The 22,480-nt window shown below is 35.0% G+C and overlaps 1 pseudogene; it reads right to left on the bottom strand.

Moving 5' to 3' along the window:
• Positions 1-8,488: 8,488 nt before the first annotated feature.
• LOC148090432 (glyceraldehyde-3-phosphate dehydrogenase-like) lies at positions 8,489-14,707 on the bottom strand (annotated as a pseudogene).
• Positions 14,708-22,480: the final 7,773 nt, after the last annotated feature.

Genomic DNA, 22,480 nt, shown 5'->3' with positions numbered 1-22,480 from the left:
CTCAGATATGATATGTTCTTTGAATGCAGCAGGAAGAAGATATTTTCATAGGCTATTGCTATGTAACTTGCTAAGTTATGGCATTGAAAGGCAACTTGACAAAATTGTGCAGAGATTAATGCCATTCTGGTATGATTAATAGCTCCCCTTTTCTTGCCCATCTTTCAAGTCATGCTGCCAATGACCTCATGATACCTGCTTTGGGCCAAAATACCTACAGTAAGCTAACCTTCCACAGGAGGATCCCATAAAAGAGCTGGAATAGGGCATCTTTGAAATAAATGCATGTTTAATAATTAGAGTATAACCTCATTGGCAGGCCCATTGGGTCAGAGTGGGGGCTGGTAGACATAGTCCTCAGAAGGGAGATGCAATTAATTGCCTCTTAGTTGGAGCTTGTTGTACCTATTTGGGTCAAAGTTGTATTTTATTTCAATTAGCTAGGACTGTTTAAATGAAAGGCCTGGTCTGATTTGCTGCTAGGCTTTCCCTATTTCCCTTTAATACTGCAAAATGCAAAGACAAAACAACAAAAAATCTGTGCAATGGAAAGCAGGTTGGGGGAGCTGCTGTCTGGTAGAGTGAAAAGTCAAAATCTAATTTTCGAACTTTAGTAGAGATTAACAGAACAGTTAAACATGTGTTTCATTTTTCAAAAGATGCAGTAATGAGAATTCTATCTTCTTTTGTTCCCTAAAGAAAATATTTTCTGTGTTAAGCTGGGGTGATTACCTGCAATATTTAGCTAGGTCTATGCCACTAACTGTCTCTAATAGAAATACTGCAGAAAGACACTTATTAAATATAGCTGAAAATCATATCATTAGCATGGATAGTTCATGCATGCATTACCTTATCCAAAGCCAAATAAAGCCCTTTCTGCAAGCAATTTATAATGTGCAAAGTTTTGTTGGTGTTCATTAACAAGAAATATAGCAATTTCAATTCAGCAGCTGCTTTAAGGTCCCATGGATGCAACTACAGTTTTGTCTTTTTATCAGTGTCTTGTTCTGTTCGGAGATAGAAAAATAATCTGAATTTTTTTTGTAGTCTGAACTAGTACTTTATGGGAAAGCTGAATGTACATTGTAGAATGCCAACCTTTTTTTTTTTTTTCTTCTTTAATATCTTTATTGATTTCAGAGAGAGGAAGGGAGAGAGAGAGAGATAGAAACATCAATGATGAGAATCATTGATCAGCTGCCTCCTGCACGCCCCCTACTGGGAACCAATCTCAATCTCCTGGATCATAGGTTGATGTTCAACCCCTGAGCCACACCGGCTGGGAAGAATGCCAATCTTTTACGTTAAGTATATGTTATGTGTAAACTAGAAGCTGGTTAGCACTGGTTACACTTTTATTTTATTTTATTCATTTTTCACATGCCATCTCCTGAACATTGAAAAAAATTTTGGTACTATTACCCAAGGTAAAAGCCAATTCTCTTTGGGATATCTGTGAATGCCTTCACAGCTTAACCCAAGCAATGGAGTTTTCTAAATCTCCACTCAGCCCAGCCGGGCGTGGCTCAGCGGTTGAGCATCGACCTAGGATCCAGGCAATCGGGGTTCAATTCTCGGTCAGGGCACATGCCCGGGTCATGGGCTCGATCCCCAGTTGGGGGTGTGCAGGAGGCAGCCGATCAATGACTCTCTCATCATTGATGTTTTTTTCTCTCTCTCTCCCTTCCTTTCTCTGAAATCAATAAAGATATATTTAAAAAAAAAACAACTCCCCTCAAATGTTCACTAATAATTGATGTGAATATAACCAAAATATATTTGAAAATTAATAAAGAGTAAAGTACATCTTCTAACTTTACTTCCCCTATATAAATATTTAAACATATGAAGTAGCAGGTACTCACTGGGTACTTGTGTTCAAATGCCTTATGTATGTTTTAAGGTGAGAAAATCTTATTTTAGAGTTCACGGATCCTGGGTTTTTGCTAATTAAATTCAACAGGTATGTGAATTGGATAGGGAAAATTACATCTCTATTTTCCCTATCCTCTAAAAACTAGCATTTTCTTTGATTTTGAAAGTAGGCAAGAGACCACTTTAATGTCAGCAATACACAGCACAGATCATTTCATATCACAGAAGTTGCTGTAATTATATTGAAATAAAATGTTAGCTAATTTAACTTCAAAGTTATGATCATTGGTGACTTGATGCTAATTTTTAATCATATGTATTTAAAAGAAAATATATGCTATATTATAAAAATTTATGTGGCCTGGACATGGGAATTTTTAAAAGTTCTTTGGGTGATTAGGATGCGCTGTCCTGGCTGAGAACAACTGAAAAAAATACCAAGTGCCCAAGTATGCTAAATATAATGCATTTGACTTCCTCTCTGAGCTAATATTATCCCATTTAGATATGAGTAAATGGAGTTGATGATAAATAACTCTAGTAACTTTCAAAGCCTGGATTTAAATCCAATCTTGCCAGGCTCCAAAATATGCATGTTTATCTACTTTATACTGTCTCATAAGGAGGTGACCCTTTGCCTATATTTTAGAGATTTTTCCTGTGATCAGAAAATATTTCCTCATGCTCTATTATGTCATCTGACTTTCAATGTGTTTCTTTCCTAGATTCCCAATGTTTATATATGTTTTCATTGTGGCTCTTAACATGGTATTGACCTACAACTTCATCTGACAGTTAGTACCTACTTTAATTCTTTTTTTAGGAAATATATCTTTATTGATTTCAGAGAGAGGAGGAGAGAGGGGGAGAGAGAGATAGAAACATCAACGATGAGTCATTGATCAGCTACCTCCTGCACACTCCCTACTGGGGATTGAGCCCGCAACCTGGACATGTGCCCTGACTGGGAATCGAACAGATATCTTCTGGATCCTAAGTCAATGCTGAACTGCTGAGATATGCCTGGCCTGGCTGCTTTAGGTATTTTAATGAGTAATGAATGCTTGGGGAATTTGCATTTCCACTGAATTACAGGAAGAGAAAGGAAGTAGAATTGTAGCAAGGCCCGCTTATCCTGTCCTTCTCCAGTCTGAAATGGACATGTTAATGCTTCTGAGTGACACTAAGAGATCCTTGTCTGGTCAGGGCTAATCTGGAATGGAGCCAGCTTTCAGGTACATGTGGGATAGACATACCCCAGAAATGAAAAGGATCACGGGACTTCATCCCAAAAAAATGGAAGGAACATTTCTAAATACAGAATTCTTTTTACTTTTACTTTTTAAAACTGTATGCTTATTTTATACAATGAGCAAGCCAAATTAAACTAATCTATGCACTAGAAATCAGAATAATGATTACCTCAACGGGGCAGGTATTAACTGGGGTGGGCATAAAGGAACCTTCTAGATGATGGAAAGGGCTCGATCTAGGCGAAGGTTATATGTATGAACAGCTTGATACATTTTTACATATATGTAATTTATAAATAAAATATAAATTTATATATGTAAAGATGCATCAAGTGGTTTACTGAAGATGTGTGTACGTTATGGAATGTAACATTTAATCACTAAGGAGTAAATTTTAAAAACTTAGGCAATAAGTATCTATTTACATATCCCTCTCTATTTTTTCTTGCCTATTAAATACAGATTTCTTAATACAGACTTTGAAGTTAACTCTGCACTGCCCTGACAACCACACCAACACAAAGAATAAAAGGATGGCTACACATGCATAAATAGTATTTACTGGTTAGCAAATTTACAGGGTGGGCAAAAGTAGGTTTACAGTTGTAGCATTGGAAAATAATACAATAATTAATAAATAATAATACAAAAACAAACTGTTTCTCGTACTCACAACTGTAAACTTACTTTTGCCCCACCCTATCTTTGTCATTTATTGTTAGAGAATGGCATACCTAAGGAAGGAGAGGGAGTTGGGGACAGTCTGCCGCAATGAGGAGGAAGATTTTATCACTGACATTATTTAGAATTGCTGGTGGCTGGTGATATTAAAACAAACTTTTCAGGCCTGGCTGGCATGGCTCAGAGGTTGAGCATCGACCTATGATCCCAGAGATCAGGGTTCAATTCCCAGTCAGGGCACATACCCGGGCTGTGGGCTCGATCCCCAGCAGGGGGCGTCCAGGAGGCAGCCGATCAATGAGTTTCATCATTGATGTTTCTCTCCCTCCCTTTCCCTTTCTCTCTCTGAAATTAATTTAAAAAATAAAATAAAATAAAATAATATATATATGTATATATATATATGTATACACACACACACACACACACAAACATTTCAGGAATTTTATCATTGTTTTTAAATTCTCCAAAAACAATGTACTCCTTCAGTATCTGCACCTGGAACATTAGAAATTGTCTTTAAATAATTCTGCACTTAAAACATTACATTGCTAACGAAATTCTACAAAATAATGATTCATTCATGCATCTTCCAAAAACAACTAAAACAAATTTCTGTCAATACTGAATATTTTCTTATACACTAAGATCTGTTATTCAATACTGAAAAAAATATGGAAAAATCAGTAAAGCCTCTTAAAAGTGGTATAAATTTGACCATAGAAATGAGTAGTTCTAAATATTGGCATGGTTATGTTGAAATTCGTTCAATAAAACCTATTAAAGCCAAGTGCCCTGGAAATTTCACTTGTATTAATTTAGTCTCATAGGGTCATCTCCTTCATTAAATACTTAAATTGATTACAGCCTGTAGTTCTTATTTCTTGCATTTTTAATATACAATATATTTATCCTGGACCAAATGATGTGCGTAGCCATACACCAAATTAAAAGGGCAATTAAAAAAATTTATTGATTTCAGAAAGAGGAAGGGAGAGAGAGGGAGAGAGAGAGAGAAACATCAATGATGAGAGAGTCATTGATCAGCTGCCTCCTACACGCCCCCTACTGGGTATCGAGCCTGAAACCCGGGCATATGGCCTGACCAGGAATCGAACCTGAATTTCCTGGATCATAGGCTGATGCTCAACTGCTGAGCCATGCCAGTCGGGCAAAAGGGCCATCTTTAATTGGCTTCCTCTAGGCTCTCTTATCTCTTTCATTTCTCTACAACAGATCTACTTCCAGCTGCTTTCAGTCCTTCTAATTCTTTATCTCTCCAGAGATATGAACTGGCTTTTTGTTATGCCCTCTAGTCTCTTATCCAAAATTACTTTTGCCCCTATGATTGCATCCTCTCTTGCCTCTCAGAAAGAAATGATATAATATAATCCTACTACTATTACTCCTTTCATCTGAAGAAAATTGGGAGAAAAAAACCTCAGGGCCTGTTAGAGACGTAGATGGCTTCAATATTTTTTATAAATATCACACACCCATCCAGAATGTGAAGAAGACAGTAGTGGTACTTTTTTTGGGGTAATCAGAATGTAAAAATATAATTGCTAATTGATGACTGGATTAAGGTCAATGATCACTAGGAAATAAGATAAAAATTTGTATTCTGCATTTTATTTCTTGAATTACTATTAGAAAGATTACAATTTTCATCTGGTCTATTTAGTTCTAAGAATATGAGTATATTATTATCTATTAGACCAATATTATAGTATTTCTTTATGAAGTAAAAATGTAGTTGCTTCAACAAATTATAAGTGGAACTACCTTTTGACCCAGAGATCTCACTTCTGGGTAAATATCCTAAGAAAGCCAAAACACTGATTCAAAAGAATATATGCACCCCTATGTTCCTAGCAACTTTACTTACAATAGCCAAGACTTGGAAGTCACCCAAGTGCCCATCAGTGGATGAGTGGATAAAAAAGTTGTGGGACATTTACACAAGGGAATAGTTCTTGGCCATAAAAAAAAAAAAAAAAAAAGAAGGAAATCTTACCCTTTGCGGCAGCATGGATGAGTCTGGAGAGTAATATGCTAAGTGAAATAAACTAGTCAGAGACAGACAAGTGCCATATGATTTTACTCATGTGGAATCTAATGAACAAAATAAACTAACAAACAAAATAGAAACAGATTCATAGAGAACAGACTGACAGCTGTCAGAGGGGAGGGAGGTTTGGGAGTTGGGTGAAAAAGGTGAAGGGATTAAGCAAAAAAAGAAAACCAGACACAACAGTATGGTGATTACTAGAGAGAAAAGGGGATGGAGAGAATTAGAAGAGGGTAAAGAGAGAATAAATGGTGATGGAAGGAGACTTGACTTGGGATGGTGAACACACAATACAATATACAGATGACGTGTTAGAGAATTGTACACTTCAAACCTATATAATTTTATTCACCAATGTCACCCCAATAAATTCAATAAAAACTTCTGATATTTATAAAACTAAGAAATTTGGCATTTAAAATGCCTTGAATCCAACTCCCAACAGTATACCACAAGTAATGTATATTACAAACTGATAATCATACTTTCAGATTCTGGATGCAATTGACATAAGTAATGCATAGGTAATGCTATTTGTAAAATAGAAGGATAAGCTACACCTAAATTTCCACAGACACACACATGCACAATAGATATAATTATTAAAAATAATAAAAACAAAAAATTGTCAGCTATAAATAAGAATAAGTGGAAGAAAAGATTGAACTGAGAAAAAAAGTCATTCTAGTAGATCTTTCAGTTGCCAGCTAGGTGACCTTGGACATGTCATTTAAACTCTCTAGCTACTCAAGTTTCTATCTATAAAGAAAAGTGTTTGAGTAGATTCTCTTTAAAGTTACTTTCAACTCTCAAAATATATAATTTGAAAGGTGGCCATTGTTTGACCTGTAGTTTCTCATTTAAGAAGAGTCAGCTCTTTTCTGTTGCTTTAAAAGATAATTTTTCTTCATCTTAAATTTCCATATGTTATCCATGGAATTTTAGAGCTTTCTAGATATTTTAATAATGAAATTCTGATACTTAATATTCTAATGTATAGATACCTCTGCTTAGGTTAACCCCCTAGATTTTCAGGTAATTTTGAGGGGAACAAGGGTGTTAACAAAATTCCTAGTAGTTAACCATCTATATCTTAATTTGAACTGTGGTACACTACATTCAATTTTCTGGTTAAAGAAAAGAAGACCACCTCCTTCCATCTGTGACTGGTGTCACTCAATTTCATAAATTCAATTCTGAAACTTTACAAGAGACGTGAAGTTAACCTACCTACAAATTGTTCGTGTTTTTAGAGGTGGCATGGCTTAATTCTTTATACCCACAATCTTGTTAATTACTAATGCCTGACAAGTATGCTTCAGTAATTATATTAAATTTGAAATATTCTGTATTAGCTAGTAATTTTTTAAACTTAGTTCTTTCTCCTCTACATGTAGAAGAAGTGTGTTTTATCAAAATTTTGGCAATATGAACATGTATATTTGAAATATTTCTCTTCCTAGATTTGGTTCAATGTAGCAAACATTTATTGAAGTTAACAAAAGCCATGGAGGCACCAGTGCTAACTGTAGGTATTTGTGCTGAATGTATATTTTCTTTCTATCCATAGTATTTAGTTATGACTTTTTGAAGTTTCAACTATTCTCTCTACTGTAAATATCAGTATTGAGAGTAACAATTTCCCCAGCCATCCAATCACATTTATAGCAGTAACTGATTCATATTTCTCCACTTCTGGATGATTTTAATGTGGAAAGTTTATTCAAAGAATCATGGCTTTATAGAGCTTCTAAAGAATAATATTCAAGTTTCATGGTAGTTATTTTATTTATAGATGAATATGCTTCAAAAACATCTTGAAGTTGTTAATAACCCCTCTTCAATGAGAAGGCACAGATTAGAATTCTGTGAGGATATTTGGCAAGTGATTTCTCTCTTCTTCTGAAAGTAGTGTTATGTAGAAACCAAACCAAACCAAACCAAACCAACAAAATATAAATGCTTCACTAAATTCCAGGGATGGAGAAATTTGGGGAGGTTATTTGCTCCAATTCTGTATCCCACTGTTAATATGCTATTCTAGATAAATAAAAGTGACTACTTTTGCATATCCAGGCTTAGGGATTTTTTCTAATCAAGCAAGGTAGAAAGAATATATAAATAGAAATACACACATACACATATCATAATACACAGGTCTTTGGAAACAGATTTTGATTCTTCTCAGAACTCTAATTTTCTACTTTCATGTAACTTAACTTTACTCAGCATTAGTTTTTTAATCTATAATACCTAGTTCACTGGGTTATCCTTAAAAGTAAACAAAATAACACATATGTAGCAGAGTGAAAACAGCAGTTGAACAGTTGGTAACAGAATTCCTCTTATGAAACTAGCTGTCTTTATTGAGAAAAATTAAATTATTTATTTTCTTATTTATTTAGGCTGGGTACATTGCACTTTATTGTTAGCCCATGAAAAGGTAGGGCTCCCTAAGCCCCTCCCCTTCTTTGGGGGGTTTGGAATGGAAACTGTCAAGTTAGGGAGATACTCAGTGTGTTGGGGGATAGAGTGGTGCAAGGGTTTTTCAGCAGCAGCAGGACTCTCTCATGGCTCCCCCTTGGGCTGGTAGTCCAGGAGGCTCTTAGTCCTTGGAGGCCATGTGGACTATAAGATCCACTACTCTGGTGCTGTAGCCTAATGTATTATCAGTCCAGGAAATGAGCTTGACAAAGGGACCATTGAGGGCAATGCCATCCCCAGCATCAAAGATGGAAAAGTAGATGCCATGGTTAAAGTTGAAGGAGACAACCTGGTCCTTAGGGTAGCCCAGGATGCACTTTAAGGGTTCATGCTTCACCACCTTCTAGATATCATCATATTTGGCAGCTTTCTGTAAGTGGCAGGTCAGATCCACATCTGACACATTGGGGATAGGGACACGGGAGAACATGACATTGAGCTTCCCCATTGAGCTCAGGTATGACCCTTTTAACAGCCTTGACAGTGCCAGTAGAAGCAGCTCCTCATCCATCATGCCACACTTCCCAAAGAGACCATCCATGGTTATCTGGATGACAGTGATGTAAAGCATTGTGGTCATGTGTCCCTCCATGATGCCAGTGTTTCCATGGATGACCTTCCCCACAGGAGACAAGCAGGTGGTATTGCAGGAGGCATTGCTGACTATCTTGAGGGAATTGTCATACTTGTTATGCTTCACGTCCATCACAAATATGGGGATATCAGAAAGGGGTAGAGATGATTTCCCTTTGGCTGCATCCTTCAGGTGAGTTCAAGCTTTCTCCAAGGTAGTGAAGACACCAGTGGACTCTATAGCATATTGAGCACTATCATAACCCTATTTGACATTGGTGGAATCTTGCTCCTGGAAAGTGGAGATGGGCTTTCTATTGATGTCAAGCTTCCTGTTTTTAGCCTTGACTCTGCCATTGAATTTGTCATGGGTGGAATAACAAGGAACACACTGAAGTCAATTAAGGGGTAGATCATGTAGTTGAGGCCAATGAAGGTGTCGTTGATGGGGACACTATCCACTTTTCCAGAGTTAAAAGCAGCCCTGGTGACCAGGAGGCCAATCTGACCAAATCTGTTTACTCCAGTCTTTACTATAGTCTCATAAGGACTCAGTTGGCACTGCAAAAGAAGCTATGGCTGTCAAACAGGAAGCAGCAGACAGACCAAATGATTTATTATCTGTGGAAGATAAGGTACTAAAACCATGATTTAGAAAAAGACAGTAAAAAATTATTAACTTCTCTGCTTGAGACATGAATAGAGTTTTGTGGTTCATGAGGACTAAGTAGAGAGAGAGTTACAGAAGCCTGAACTATGAAAAAAATAGGTGGCTGGAAATGTCCACAACTGCCAAAAGGCAGTTAAGAACAACTAATTTTAAGTTCTTGGTATTCTTGCAATGTAAAATTCTCCTACCTGCCCGCACCTTTAGACAAATATGCTACACAGACAAATAGCTTTTGTAAATAGTTTTCATAAGTGATTTAGTATAGAGAAGAAGAGAACATTGGTACCATATTAGAGAATAAGCTTCAGACATCATTGAAAGAAGTGGCTCAGAGCCAGAAGGAAATTAACTCCCCAGAAGAGCAGGGATTTTTTTTTTTTTTAATTTATCTTTATTGATTTCAGAGAGAGGAAGGGAGAGGGAGAGAGAGAGAGAGATAGAAACATCAATGATGAGAGAGTCATTGATCAAGCCCACAACCGGGGCATGTGCCCTGACCGGGAATTGAACCCTGATTGCCTGGATCCTAGGTTAACGCTCAACCGCTGAGCCACACCTGGCTGGGAGAGCAGGGATCTTGAGGCATGCATTGGGCTCCAAAGAATGAATAATCCACGCTTAAAATAATTTATCTAAATAGCAAAAGGCAGAGTGACCTCTACCAATACTTGGGCTAATTTTATAATTAACCTGTATAGGGGCATACATATTAAGTCCTCAATAAATATCAACTGCTATTGTATAAAATGTAAGTGTTGGGTTGTACTTTAGGAATGTTTGACCTGAAATTAAAAAAAAAAAAAAAAAAAAGGATGAGTAGAGTTTCAAATACCACTTCACTTTTCCCTATAGTTGAAATTAATTTGTGTCTATTTTAATTTTTTTAAATATGTTTTTATTGATTTCAGAGAGAGAAAGGGGGATGGAGATAGAGAGAAACATCAATGATGAGAGAGTCATTGATTGGCTGACTCTTGCATGCCCCCAACTAACCGGGGATCGAGCCCACAACCAGGGCATGCACCCTGACCAGGAATCGAATCACGATCTCCTGGTTCCTAAGTCAATGCTCAGGCACTGACCCATGCCAGCCAGGCTCATTGAGATACTAGGAAATTCTTAAATTTGTTCAGATGCTCACAGCTATGACTCTGTGACAGCCTGTTTTATTGATGTTATTATTTCCATTTTTATATAAAATTAAAAATATTCTGCCAGGTTTTGTTCACCCATAAGAAGCTTTCTGTGGCAGAAATAATGCTCGATTCAGTCCCACAAGATCTGGGTTTGCATATTGAGTTGTCTGTATCCAATCTTGTTGATTTTAACATCATTTCAAAATTATAATTAAGTTATATTAAAATTTCCTCATTGTATAGAAGAGAAAAAAATCACCTTATGTATAGTACCTAAAGATGAACAGTATAAACACAGTGGTATGTTTTCTTCCAGTTCTTCCTTTATTGTGCATTATATTTTACATAGCTGTTAATAGTGTGCATTTAATGCTATGATACTTTTGTCTTATACTTTTAGCATTATCACATTGACATGTCACTCAACAGCCATCACAATTCTTGTTTCTGTATCAAGCACTTTTATAATTAATTACCATTTCACAGCCATCAAATGACCCCATTTTCTCTCTTTTTTTCTGTGTAAACCTTGTTATATTTTGATATGCTTTCATTTATATATTTATATATTTAATTTTAATTCCTAACTCTCCTCACATAAGTGTAATTTTCATGAGAGCAAAGGTCTTATGTTTCTTGTTCAGTGTACAATATATTATAGGGGTTGAATAAATATGTGTTATTAATTAATTTTTAATTAATTGCTGAAAAATAATCCATTGATTGGAAATATGAAAGGTAGGGCAAAAATAAGTTTACAGTTGTGAGTACATGAAACAGTTTATTCTTGTATTATTATTATTTATTAATTACAGTATTTTGTATATGAACAAGTATAAACCTACTTTTGCCCCACCCTGTATTAATCCATTATCTTATTAGAGACTATTGTAGGAAGAAACATTGTGGTCAACACATTCTAGTTTTCTTTATATTATGAAATATGTCACATAAAAATCAAAGAGAATGAAATGTTTAATAAGCAAGTCTTTAAACATTTTAAAATTGCAATGTCCTCATTTGTACAATGAGTATAAAAATTTAGATCAAATCATTAGCTGTGCTTGTTGAGATCTTCAAATGAAGTAATATATGGAAGTGTTTTGTAGATTCTATAGTAATTTCATGATAAAAGTACTACTATCATATCTTGAAAATGTTTGTGAGCATATATTTATATGTGATATTAATTAGATAAAATTTAACTATGGGGCAATTTGAAAGGATCGCCCAGGATACCATGTTTGGGGAAATCTTAACACTGCTGCAGTAAAGGAGTTGTAGGTGGAGTAGGGATCCATATAACAAAGTAGCTTATAGTCTTTTTAAAGGAGTAGTAGTGTATGGATATATGCTACTGAGTGAACAAAAGGCTGACTGGGAAGACAGCAGTATGTAACTAGTGCTGGAATGTGTACTAAATCCCAGTGTTCACAGGAGAGAGTAAAGGATGTATTGTTGGGCCTATAGGAATGGTTGGGCATGACAGCATGACATAAGTCTAGAGAAATATGATTATTTAAATTTGTGGTCAAAGTATGGGCTGATAAATTATTTAGTACTCAGAAGTACTGAGATTTTGAAGATGGGAACTGAAAATAATAGATGCATGTGAGAAATGAAGAGGACGGATTCACAGGTGTGGGTAAGGGAATCATCATATAAGGATGAACAAAGAGAGGAGTGTCCCATCCTTGTAGGAGAGAATTAGTATGTTCCAGGGAAAATGAGGAGGTAACTACTTAACTGAATGACATTCATGGAAATATTCAGTAGGCAGTTTATATCTGGGAACTTGAGCTCTGATGATAGGATAGGTCAAGTATACAGATCTAGAGAAAATAATTAAAGATATGAGACAGAATTCGCTGAGGTAATTAGTTTAGACCAGTGATTCTATGGTCAGGAACTAAGCCTTTAATAAATGCTCACATTCCAAGGGAGCTTAGGGAAAGCTCAAAACAACAGAGATAAAGAAATTTGAGAAGTAGAAGATGAAACTGAATATTGTAATATCTTGAGAGCCAAGAGTGAAAGCACTCCGTGGTAGCCTTGAGGGACCAATCAACGGTGTCAAGTGCTGTAGAAAATTTGAGGCATAGTACCAAAACAATTGACTGAGTTTTGTACTCATGATATTTAATTACCTTCAACAAAGCAGCTTTGGGAAATTGTGTGGATTGAAAAACAATAATTTCATGAAATTAAAGTGGAATAGTTGTGGTTTAATAAAGACAAATAACAGGAAATTCCTATATGTAATAGTTTACTCATTAATTTATCCATTTATTCACCAAGTGTTTGATTGCTCACTATGAGCCATGTACTCTACATTCTGGGTACATATGGTGCCTATACTTAGATGGAGACACATATTTTAATCAAACATTAATTCATATAATCTAAATGAATTCTAAAACTCTGGTAAGTGGTATGGGTGAGAAGGATATGGTTCCATGAGGCTGTTGGATATGTATATTTCAACTAGGCTAAGAATGATACTGTGAGGAAGTGATAATAGACTTCTGGGAAATGTAAAGCATCAGCTAGAAGCTAGAAGAAACAGTAATGTCAATTGATTTTAATTTTCAATAAATATTGGAGAAACATGTATATTCAAATCAGAGAAAAGGGGGCTACTATACTATTGTGTAAGTATCTGTGTATGGGAGGAACCAATTTGATTGCTCTTAGGATGGGCGTCAAAGAATATCTATACTCCAGTAGGATTTTCATAATTCTAGAGGTAGAAACTCAATTTGACCAATTTATCAGAGGAAACTCAATTCTTAGAGATTGCAGACTGAACTCCTAAGAGAGTGATTTTTAAAAGTAAAGAACACCAATGTTAACACTGAGTAATAAAATTGCCAAGTGGAATAGAAGACCTTTATTGACTAACTGGCAAATGCCTGTCCAGTTGGGAAACCAAGTCAGTATTAGAGAGTTGCTTGACAAGAGATCAATGCAATAATTTCAAGAGAGTGTCCAAGTTAGAATTACGAACCTCTAGAGGAGGTGGAAAAATAAGAGAGAAAACCTAGGTGGAGGAATTTAAGAGCGCTATCAAAGGATTGGTTATATTATGGCTTGATTTACTGAAATTCATTTCTAGTGCTGAGTAAAACTGAATATGAAATTAAGAAAATAGGTCATTGAGAAAGGTTTTCCCAGGGCAATAATTGAATGTCACTTTAGTAAATTCCAGAGTGTTTATGACAAATTTAAATTCCTATAATGCTATTCAATTTTAGGTATTCATTCATAAGTACACATTAATACTGGTATGCATAAACACCCATATATATTTATTACCATAGAACAACCACAGAAGAAAAGGCCTGAATTTTTGTTCTGAACATTCATAGATTGTTGTTTGCCACAACTTTTAGAGAACTATTCAGCAGCATCAGGGTCTAGCTGGGATGTAACCAAGTATGCTTAAAATTATAAGAAATTCTTACACCTATTTTTCTTTTTTGACTCAGGATATCTTGCCATTTCACCCTATCCTGACTCTGTCTTTATTTCAGGTATACCCAAGTCATGTTCTACTTACTAATTGCTTTCGCCTTTCTGTTAGATTTCACAAACATGTGACCAACAGGTATCCCATTCATGCAGACGGTAAGCCTCCTAAGGTGGACCCTTTAATCAGGGTCATCTGTGATGCCTGTTATAAATGTTGATTCCTGGTCCAACCCCAAAGAGTGAAATCTACATTTTTAACAAAAACCCCAGATAATGCTTATGCACAATAAAATTTAAGAACCAATGATATGATATGAATCATAAATATCACCAGTTACGGGTAATTTTTAACCTAGGTTTTTAATCCAGACTATTGATTTAATCTCTGTAAATGGTCAACAACTCTGTCTTCCCTGATACCTGCCTTCTTCATATCACCTCCATCCAATATCTAGAATGAGAAACATAAATTAAATGGACATTTTCCCATGTATTTTCTTATATCAAAATCCCAATCTTCAAATAATTTGTACTGAGCAGAGACTTTTAAAATGAAATATAATATTTACTCTTGAATTTCTGAATTTATATAAAGTTAGGAAAACAATTGACTATAAAGTTGAATAAATCTAATCATGATTTTGAATATGCATTCAGAATAAGTTCTATTCCTTGCTTAATATTCAAGTTTCTTAATAATCTAACATCAGTCTATATAGTCTTTATAATTTCAATCTAATTGTCTGTATTACTTGTTTTCCGAGAGAACTGTTGGTAATAGTGACCTAAGCTGTGTTTTTATAAAATTTTTTCAACTACTGTTTGGATAGAAAACATCACCACCTACAATCCTCCAATAAAGCCTTGGAATGTAGAAGGACCATGTCTTAATTTTGAGAGGACAGGGTAATTCATAGGGCCACAAGTTGTGTGAATCTTTAAGATTCAATTTAGGTCATGGCAGAAATAGATCTTGATCTTTCTCTAAGAATGAACCTACATCATTTTGTGGGGTGGGTCACAAGTACTTTACAGTAGAGATTAATTTATCAGCTCTATAAAAAGTCCTTGTTTTTAAACAATAATTTAACCTTTATTCTTAGAGGGAGGAGTAAGTCTTTATTTCAAAAGGCTTAAAGTTACATTTATATTTCTTTGAAGAAATGTCTTTTCATGTCCTCTGCCCATTTTTTGACTGAATTGTCTTTTTTTGTTTGTTATTGAGTTCCTTATATATTTTGGATATTAACCCCTTGTCAAATATATTATTTGTGAATATATTCTCCCATTATAGTAGGTTGTCTTTTTGTTTTGTTAATGGGTCCTTTCAGTGTATAGAAACTTTTAAGTTTGATGAGGTCCCATTTGTTTATTCTCGCTTTTGTTTCCCTTGCCGGAGCATACAATCCAAAAAGGTATTACTCAGACTGATGTCAAATATTTTACTACCTATGTTTTCTTTTAAGAGTTTTATGGTTGTAGGCCTTACATTTAAGGCTTTAATCCATTTAGAGTTTCACTTATATGTGGAATCTGAAAACAAAAAAACAAAAGCTGACTCAGAAACAGAGAACAAAGAGCCCCGGTTGGTGTAGCTCAGTTGGTTGGGCATTGCCCGGTGCAAAGAAGGGATGCTGGTTCGATTTTGGGTCGGGGCACATTCCAGGGTTACGGGGCTTGATTCCCCTGCCACCTCTCCTTCATGGGGGGAGTGCGGGAGGCAACCTATCGATGTTTCAGTCTCACATAGATGTTTCTCTCTCTCTCCCTCTCCCTTCCTTTATCCCTAAATTTCAATTTAAAAAATCTTTAAAATGAAGAAAAAGATAACAGAAACAGAGACCAAAGACATGGTTGGAGAAGGGAAGGTGGTGGGGGAATGGGTGAAAAAGGTGCAGAGGAGTTTAGTCAATAATAGTATGATAAGTTTGTATGGTGACAGATGAATACTACAATTAGTGGGATGATCAAATTGTAAGATATAGAAATGTGAAATCTAATATAACTAACATAATATTATCAACCAATTATACTTTAAAAATAACTTTTATACGTATTACTTTTTATTGTGCCAAGCCTTTTAAAAATTATTATTATATACAGGATAGGGCAAAGGTTGATTTACAGTTGTTTGTATGAAAAATAATACAATAATTAATAAATAGTAATACAAGGATAAACTCACATACTCACAACTGTAAACCTACTTTTGCCCCACATTGTATTAGTCTGTTGATGTGCTGGATTTCATTGATTTTCAAATGTTGAACTAGCCCTGCATACATTGAGTAAATGTTACCTGGTCATGGTTTATAATTCTTATACATTGTTGTATTTTCTTTGCTACTGTTTTGCCGAGTATTCTTGTTTATGCATCCATATGCTTTGTTGGTGAGTTTTCTTTTCTCGCAATGTCTACCTGATTTTGTTATTAGGATATTTCTGGCCTCATAGAATGAGTTAGCAAATGTTCCCTCTGCGTCTGTTTTCTGGAAAACATTTTGTGGAAAATGCGTATCATTTCTCCCTTGAATATTTGGTAGAATTCATCAATGAAACCATCTGAGGCTCGTGCTTTCTTTTTTGGAAGGTTATGAATCACTGATTCAATTTCTTTAATATGTGTATGTCTATTCAGATTATCTACTTCTCCTTGTGTGTTTTTATAGTTTCTGTCTTCCAAGAAATATAAAGACATTTCATTGAAGTTATCAAATTTGTGGATACAGAGTGGTTCATACTATTTCTTTATTATCCTTTCAATGTCTGTGGGACCAGTAGTGATGACCCCTCTTTTGAATCTAATATTAGCAATGTGTATTCTTCTTTTTTTTAGGGGGGAGGGGGCTAGCTTGAATACAGGTTTATAAATTTTAAAATTCATTTTCTCAAAGAACCAGCTTTTGGTATTATTTGTTTTTCTTTATCTAATGACTTTCATTGATTTCTGCTCTAAGTTTAATTATTATGTTCTTCTTACTGCTTTAAACTTAATTTTTTCTTTTTCTAGTTTTTTAATATGGAAGCTCTGATTCTAATATATGCATTTAGTGATATATTTCCCTCCAAGCTCTGCTCTCTGCATCCCACAAACTTTGCTAACTTGTATTTAATTTTTATTTAGTTCAAAATATTATTAATCCCCCCCAATCTGGCTTATTTTCTCCCCCCCCCCCATTTTTTTAAATGATGTACCTATCTGTGTTGCTGTTGGTATTTATTCTGCTTGATGTTCTCTGAACTTTCTGGGTCTATGGTTTGATTCTCCCTCCATTCTCCTTCTGGTAACCCACATACACGTATGATTGATATTGTCCTTTTGATAGTTATTCTTGATATTATCCTACAGTTCTTACTGTATTGTATTTTTTTAGTTATTTTTCTCTTTATGTTTCAGTTTGCAAAGTTTCTATTGATTTACCTTCAAATTCAGTGATTCCTTCCCCACCTTGTTGAATATGTTAATGAATCCACCAAAGGCATTCTTTATTTCTGTTAGTGTTTTTGATTCCTGGTATTTCCTTTAGATTTTCTCTTAGAGTTCCTATCTCTCTGCATGATTCATTGTTCTTGCACATTGTATAGTTTTCCCATTAGATCTCTTAACATATTAATCATAATTATTTTAATTTTTTTTAATCCTCACCTGAGGATATTTTTTCCATTTTTTTAGAAAGAGTGGAAGGGGGGGAGGGAGGGAGGGAAGGAGGGAGAGAGAGAGAGGAGGAGGAGAGAGAAACATCAATGTGATAGACATATTGATTGGTTGCCTCCAGCGCGCACCACCCCGACCTGGGTGGGAATCGAACCTGCAACCCAGGTATACACCCTTGACCGGGAACCCAACTGAGACCCTTAAGTACACAGTTGGAAGCTCTAACCGCTGAGCAACACCAGCCAGGGCAATCATAGTTCTTTTAAATCTCCAGTCCGATCATCTCAACATCCATGCCATATCTGAGTCTGGTTCTTTTCCTGCATTTTGACATACCATGTAAAACTATGTTGATGTTTAAACATGTTGCATAAATACTAAGGTAATTAGGTCACTACTGTGAGAATATATGTTAATCTGTCCAGGAGTCAGTCTTTTTTAAATGTTTGCTATATTTGAAGTTGCCAAAGACTTCAATCCCTTTAGTGCCCTTCCTCATTTTTGTCTCGCCTCTTGACTTTGGGATTCCCTAAGTACTCCTCCAAAAATACGTCTGTGTCTTGCAGGTTTTTGAGCTGTATAATCTATTGTTACTGTACTGCGACTGTGGTGTTAGGATGTGGAGGAGAGGGAGGAGTCCTATAAAATTTCCATTTAAATCTTATTCTTTTACTGGGCCTGTGCTTTGCTTTTGATCTTCACAAGCGCTTTTCTTTAAGGGAGATCAAGGAAGTAGGAGTTTGGACTTTGTACTTAGCATGTTTGATTCAGTTATAGCAGTAATAAAAATAATGTTTTTTATCAACTAAAAGGGTTCAGCCATCACCATTAGACAGTTATTATCTAAATATTGATTTCAACCTGAGAGGTGAATGCATCACAGGGGTCTGATTCCATTAATATAGATTAATTACTCCCACATTGTCCAATTCCTCCACAAATCGTTCAGAGTTAACTATATAACAAATTCCTAAAACAAAGAACTTACTTTGCAGGTTCTGTATCTTTTTTTCTTCTTCTATTTTTCTATATGATGCTACTTTAAATAAAACTGTGTAGTTAGATGCTTAAACTCCTACACACTAGATTTTATTTGGGACAAGTTCTCAGATTTATGACACCAACCTATTCAACTGTGAACTCCCTCTTTTCTATACTTTAACTGGAGTGCTTTTAAACTGAGAACGAAAGATGAGAAAAATTCCAAGAATGTTGGAAATCCTTCTTTAAAGATAATCAGAAAAAAAAAAAAAAAACAGACAAAAAAAAAAAAAGATAATCAGGGTTTAAATAATGGCAATTTCCATGGTAAAAATAAAAATAAAAATGAGGGAACTAATTACTGAAATGGATGCAGTACTAACATTTCCATATTTGAAGTTTTAATAAATTATTTTATATATTATATTGTGAGGAATGTGACAAAATAAGATATAAACAAAGAACTTGATATTTACTGAAATCACAGGAGATTAATTCAATCAATTGCTTATATATCACTGTGATATTTGACATTTACTATGATGCTCCTGAGGTCCTATAACTAGATCATGATGTGCCTTCTCAGTCATTAAAGGATATAAATTGTGTTCAGTGTTGCCTTACAGTGAAATGTCATTTTTGTTGAAAAGGGGTAATCTATATAATGTATATATGGTAATTGTCAGCTAGGAGAGCAAATGAACTGAATCATCCAATTAACCATTTAGACAAGTGAAGACATATTTGGGTAAAATAAAGGTACTTGGCTTATTCTCACAATCACTTGGAGTTTGCTCAATGAGCACTTAATACTTTTAGAGATGCCTCCTGAGATAATACCCAAACTGTCTCAGCAAGGTACTATTTCGCTATTGCTCAATTCAAATGACTGAAGACAATAAGAAGTAATTTGCCTGGAATTTTCAGACTATCTTATCATCTATATTAGAGTAAGATAAAAAGTTAATACTTTAGCTTCCCTCATTATATTATCCTTCTGTCCTAAGCATCTTTCATATCTTTTCATACAGTGAGTGAAAATGGTTTACTCTTTTAAAATATGCCTAAGATTAAATAAAGTCAACTAATATCTCTGTATATTGAACTATTATGGTAATTTCCCAAACTCCAACTAAATATATACATAGATTGATAGATAAATAGATAGCAAATGAAACATAGCATATGAGATTGATTAAACATGGAAATTTGAAAAATATTGACTAAAAATACATTTTAGGGAGTTATCCCCTTCTATTTTCCCTAAAACTTCTAGATTGCTGAAGTGTAACTATTTTTATGAAGGTATAGAAAATTATTTTACCAATCTTCTTACCATTCCAAGCTTATCACCTCTCAGATTCACAATACTTTTTCAAAATAAGTATGTTATTCTAGAATCAATTCAAGTGCTATGACATTCTTTATCTATCTAGTTGTTATATTTCTCCTCAAAATTCATATATTGAAGTCCTAAACCAAATGGGATGATATTAGAAGGTGGAGCGTTTTGGAGGTAATTATGTCAGATGAGGTCATGAGGGTAGGGTCTTCATGATGGGATTAGTTCTCTTAAGAAAAGACAGCAGAGAGCTCACTTGCTCTAGAGACATGATAAATAAATGTCTGATATTTAAGGTACACAGTTTATGGCATTTTGTTATAGCAGCTTAGGCAGACTAAGATACTGGCTTTCTTTATTTTCTCATGGTGCAAGGTATATATAAATTTATTCCTTTTGAATAACAATGTATTGTAGAAAATCTGGTAATTACTGGGAATAAAAAATAAGTTAGTTGTAGTTCTTCATGTTTTGGAAGTTATGGATTAACAGGAGTGACTGACAAGGACAAGTCCATTGTGAGAAGTTATATGACAGAGGGAAGCAGCAGATTTTATGAGAACATATAATTGTCGATATAACTTGAACTGCATTGTGTAAATAAATCTATTCTTCTGCCTACCAAGGTAAAACCATCTTCCATACTTGAAACTTTCGCTAGCCCCACCTCTTGTAATTATCCATAAAAGGTATTCTGGAACTTGAGGTTTTTATAATTACCCAACTTAAATGGAGAATTAAGACCATATAAAAATGACTAGTAATTCAAAGCCAGTCCTGAGAAGTTAGTTTTTGGATAGGGAATGGTCTTTGATATTTGAAATTAAAGTTGTGGTGGAATTAAATCATAGTATGTCAAGGTAATTTAGGGTTACTTAAAACCTACTTTTGTCCCAGCTTATCCTTGGACATTCATTAGGAAACTATATGCATGTGTGACAGTGCTAAATTAGATATGAAATGCCATTCTTTTGTCATCCAGGTCAATGTAAGCTGAAATACAGGGATCTCTAATAAGACTGGATTAGAGCATGTAATTTACAAAGGAGGAAAAGACCGTACACGTTCCTCAACCCAAATCCTGAGTTTACAACCTGACTTTCACTAAACTCAACGTAACAAGAAGGCCTGAGTTCCAGGGAGCCCATAAGAGAGGAATGCTCTGTGTTTCTTAACTTTCTTAGGGTACCAGGTGTAAATAAAGGAAGAAAGAGAAAGAGATTCATGACCATGTATCACAAAGTTACTGCTTATTAGGAACTTTGACCTACTCAGTTTCCTAGTATCTTGTCAAATTATTATTTCACAGTCTTTGGTTTTGGGAGTTGGATGGGAAGGAGGTACAGACAAATGTGAACAGGGAAGCAGCCAGAGGGGTAAGAGGCTTTCTCTCTGCCCTTGTTTCCCCATATTTCTTTCTTGTTTAGGACATTAAGTTTGATATGATGAAAAAAACATACATAAAATATAGAAATCCTACGATTTTTGTTAGCCCTTTTGCTCATAATTTGCCACAACTCCAGTCAATCCTTCTTGGACCAGTGTAATAAACATTCTAGCTGATTCTCCTCAGAAACTTCACAGATCTCTCAGGATAGGAACTTATTTAACTCTAAGGCCCCCTCTACCCCTGAAGCAGAGTGTCTACCTGCTACCCTTTAGTAGAAATAATAATATGTAAACTTATGCTACCCTACCTGATTCTTCATAAAAGACTATACAATGAAATTTAAAATAGAAAGAATAGAATAGAATAGAATAGAATAGAATAGAATAGAATAGAATAGAATAGAATAGAATAGAATAGAATAGAATAGAATAGAATAGAATAGAATAGAATAGCTCATATCAGGAGCTGAATTTTAAATAAAATCAACCTCTTATCATAATATTATAATATCTCACAAAGACCATAAAGTCCCAAAAAAGTGAAATCTGGAAGGAATCCCATGCATAATTAAACTTCCACAGAAGTCAAAACCTTGTGATCTCCTCTTTTATAATTTTGATTCTGTGAATCTCAACTAGCTGTGGGGATCCCACTTGGTTGCTTAAGTGGAGTGGGCTGACACCTGGGATGCCTTCCAATGAAATTACTGTTATCTCATCTTTAGAAATTTAAAATTTGGATTAGCCAACCCCCTATTATGTTCCATAAGGTGTTGTGCCTGATAAATTAGAAAGAAGTTTTTCACTTTTGTCTGATTATTTTATCAAAATAAATTTCTTGAAAAAAAATTTCTCTGACGGAAGTAATTTATATTGTCCTAGCTTGAGTGTCCTTT

Source organism: Miniopterus natalensis, chromosome X, assembly GCF_054644295.1.
Source record: "Miniopterus natalensis isolate mMinNat1 chromosome X, mMinNat1.hap1, whole genome shotgun sequence".
In the NCBI taxonomy this organism is placed as follows: Eukaryota; Metazoa; Chordata; class Mammalia; order Chiroptera; family Miniopteridae; genus Miniopterus; species Miniopterus natalensis.
The sequence above is the reverse complement of the archived record's forward strand: the minus strand, read 5'-3'. Positions and strand labels throughout refer to the sequence as shown.